The sequence below is a fragment of the Nicotiana attenuata genome, chromosome 10 (genome assembly GCF_001879085.1).
Source record: "Nicotiana attenuata strain UT chromosome 10, NIATTr2, whole genome shotgun sequence".
NCBI classification, from domain to species: domain Eukaryota; kingdom Viridiplantae; phylum Streptophyta; class Magnoliopsida; order Solanales; family Solanaceae; genus Nicotiana; species Nicotiana attenuata.
Window position 1 is genome coordinate 14,924,129 of NC_031998.1, and position 3,289 is coordinate 14,927,417.

Genomic DNA, 3,289 nt, shown 5'->3' on the forward strand with positions numbered 1-3,289 from the left:
GGAAGTAGCACTAATATGTGCACCTAATCATAATTTGTATGAGACAAGCCTGTCGATTTAGGATTAGATTTAAACATGAGTTTTAGCATATTGACTCACAAAACTGGAAAATCACGTTTTATAGTATGCATAAGCTTTTGTTGATGCACATCTCAGTAAAATCGCGTCTAGCTGTAGTTTTAGATATTTAGCTTATGATTTGTCTTTAAAATTGCAAGTTATATGTTCACTCCAGAACGCGTTTGAATGTTAAACAAACAAGATTGAAGGTTTAATAAATAATTAGAGATGATGGTAGCATTATCAGTTGCTAAGCTTGATCCCTGCCTGGATTGTTTGGGCCAGGGCAGGGTGTTTCAATTTGGCCCAATTATGAGAAACTCTTTTAGAATTGGTAACGGGCCCGATTTGTAGTGTAAGTGATTAGGGGCCCAGGCAATCTTGGTTAGACCTTGATTTCCTCCTCTTTGTGACATGGCCCAAACATGGGAATTAATTGTTGAAGGTCCTTGTTCATTTTGATAATTTTCCTTTAAAATAAAAGCAAATCAATTTTGAGCCTTCCAAATTAGGTAGCGGATTTAAATTAAGAGGTTCTCCTCTTGTTTAAGTTCGGACTTGAATTTGAGGCCCAAATGGTAATATTAATTAATTAGGTCCCTTTAGAAACAAAAAATAAATAGAAAATCGTAGTTCCTTTAGTTTGGCCTCTAAATAATAAAGTGAGATGCGCCTCGCCGAACAAAATGCATAAATTTCGGGGCCCTCATTAAATGCTTAATTAAAATATTTTAGAAATTCGGGACATGCCATTTAGCGAATTTTCATGGCTTCCCGCAAAGTTAATAAGACGCTAGCCGCTTTAGGCACGCTTTTAATAATTTTACTTTCCTAAACTCGGGTGCGCATTTCATGCAACCCAAATCCAAATCCCAAAACGTTGAATAAGAGGTGTTTAGGATCCGGGTGCATTTCATGTGACGTGATCCAAAAACACGCTCTTAAACGGCGTTCACTTCCATAAAAAGTAAATAAAAGCGGTAAATAATTTATAAAATTGCACTATAGGTTTAAATATGTATAAAAACCAGATTTTAGCCATTTATAATAATTTAAGCGACCGTGCTAGAACCACGGGATCCGGGGGTGCCTAACACCTTCCCTCGGGTCAACAGAATTCCTTACACAGAATTTCTGGTTCGCAGACTCCAATTGGGAAGTCGAAATTTTCCTCGATTTGGGATTTAAATTAAACCGGTGACTTGGGACACCAAAAGCCAATCCTATCCCAAGTGGCGACTCTAAAAATCAAATAAATAATCCCATTTCGAATAATGTCACTTTAAATGGAAAAACTCCCTTATACATTTATCCTTCGGGGTAGGTGTGTAAAAAGGAGGTGTGACAGCTCTGGCGACTCTGCTGGGGACCGAACCCAGAATTTCGATTCAGGGTTCAAGAATTCGAGCTTAGTACAATTGTTATATTTGGCTTTACCTGATTTTCTACATGTTCCATGCTATATGTGCTAAATGTTTTATCGCTTTGATATTTGTTGAAATTGTATATATAAACTGTCACGAATCCCCTCCTCTTTCTGAGTCTTCTACATCATGGAGAAGGGTGCACTTCGTGTAGCTTCTCTTCTGTTTAGAGTCTTTTCCCATTTAGAACGAGGTTGGATAAGTTGCAAAGCCGGCGGAGCTTCTGTATCCCCGGTACGCTGCCTCCCCCTCGGCCCGAGTTGTCCGCTCGGGTAAGCCAGGTCTAGACCAGTAAACCTAGGATTAAACTTAGAAGAACAAAAACTCATGCCGGATCCCTAGTAGGACGTTCGTTTGCATCATGTGCATTTGACTTAGGGGACTCAACACAGGGGTTGGGTCCGTCTAGGACAGGTGACCTGAAATAAATTGACCATCCTGATGCATCTTACGTGCTACTTGCGCATTTATTTGCTCGGATTTGCATGTCGACCGGCTCGTCTAAATTGAGAAAATAAGCAGTGTTAGGACTAAGTGAGGGTAACTATCTGTTTTGGAAAAACCCCAATGCCCAAATAGTACCGAAATGCTGCCGGATTTTTGAAAATGAAAAGAGAAAAAGAAAAATATTTGGAAAAATAGAAAGGAAATCGTGGTTCAAAATAGTTTTGATTTTGGCAAATCTGCCCGAACTACGCCGGTTTGATTCTCACCGGATGTGAGATACGTAGGCAACCCTCATCGGGTCCAACCTTCCTTTTTCAAAAATAGCCAAAAATGCCAAATTTTAATTTTGTGTCATAAAAAAGTCGGATGGTGCCATTCCTGTCTAAAACAAGCCGAATGTCCCCAAAAGGACGCCGGAAGGCCGTTTTGCAAGAATAGCCACCTTGAGTCATTTTTAAATGGTTTGCGGGCACAGCCTTAAAATCTTCCTCCCAGAAGTGCTGGAAGGCCGTATTTGCAAATCCAAGTCCTTATTTTCTGAATACAGAATTTTTGCACAAATAGCCATTTTTCAAAATAAATCATTAAGTTCCCCTAAATAATGTGCAGGATGAATTCAAGTGACATCGAAACCTTCTCAGTCCTGAGCGAGATCCCTTTGAAACTCCATATGTGGTGGCATGACTTGGGAAAAGGAAGCAGGGATACTGTGGTTAAAAACTTGGGTGGTCTTGTAGACTTATTGAAAATCAGACCAAAGAAGGATGTTATTGAGGCACTGATACCATTTTGGGACCCGACCCGTAATGTATTCCGGTTTTCAGATTTTGAACTCACACCCACATTGGAAGAAATTGCCGGATACGCAGGTATCAACGGGAACCTCCGTGGTAGATACCCTTTGGCTCCACGGCCGGTAACTCTTCACAGGTTTTTAGATTTGTTGAGCATCAGTCGGGATATTCAAGACCCCCATCTGGCGGAAGGGTGTTGTACACTACATTTCCTATACCACCGGTATGGTAACCCCAAAGGTTTTGAGGAACCCAATACAGGATTAACACATGCTGGCAACAAAGATAAATGGGAAGCCCGACGGGGATTAGCCTTCATGGTGGCCTTTTTGGGAGTGGTAATTTGTCCTAGAAAGGATGGTCACATAGACCTTGGCCTAGTAGGAATGCTAGATGTTGCTATGAAGAAACCTACTAGCACAGTGGTTCCCCTGATTGTAGCAGAAATATACCGAGCTCTGACCAAATGTCGAGAGGGGGAGAAATTCTTTCAAGGTTGCAATTTGCTTTTGCAGTTGTGGATACAGGAGCATCTTTGTCACCGCACAGGATATATGAACTACG